Raw genomic sequence first — 876 nt, 5'->3', positions numbered from 1 at the left:
GCATGAATCTGTCCATCCGGCTGATCAGATCAATTGGGTTAGGAGGAATTTTCTCAAAACTACCGAGAATCTGTTTTTACCACATTTTTATGGAGATGTTCCTTATTGATTTCCCCAGTGTAGAAGTCTCCGTGGTAGGACCGCTCATATCTGACGTCATCTTGATGAGGAGATTGAGTATACCTTTTACCGCTTCTTTGATCAGGTACATGTTATTCGTGTGAATATCCTTCACCCGTGCTAACTCGATCAATGTTGGGATTCTTCTGGTTACACCATCAGATACACCGTTGGGAAGAGGGGTATCTCCATTGGAGGGACTTTGATCGGGATTTGAAGTTGTTGGGGGAGTCCTAAGACCAACCTTTTGAAATCAGCCAAATGGGATTGGGTATTGAAGAAATTGACTTCACAACCGAGAGTTAATCTCCCACTGTGGCCGCCAATTGTTTATGGGTGAAAACTATTTCTGCTGGTTTTGGTAATTTTGGTGTGTGTGGATGAGAAATGAATCTAAACCCTAAACAAATGCACTGCACGGGAGTGCTTTCTGATTCGAGAGATCAATCTATACAACTCTGGCCTAAACCAAGAAATGGTCGTTCCATACTTGCTTCGGTCACAAAGTGAAGGAGATGGGGTTGATCTTAGGGAGGGAAGCGAAGAAGGTGTTGAGATTGTGAAGGTGTTGGTTGTTTATGACTTGTATCAGAATGATGATCTGGCTTGCAACAATGTAAGCAATCAGCTGTGGATGTTTTCTGTATACGGATGACAATACTTGGTTTTTCTGTGTTGTTTGGAAATAGGTGAAGGACCTATTTATACAAGTCATTGAGCGCAAATCCTCATCTCGTAAGAAGTGGAGGAAGTTGA

Source organism: Papaver somniferum, chromosome 2 (assembly GCF_003573695.1).
Source record: "Papaver somniferum cultivar HN1 chromosome 2, ASM357369v1, whole genome shotgun sequence".
In the NCBI taxonomy this organism is placed as follows: Eukaryota; Viridiplantae; Streptophyta; class Magnoliopsida; order Ranunculales; family Papaveraceae; genus Papaver; species Papaver somniferum.
This window is presented reverse-complemented; position numbering follows the sequence as displayed.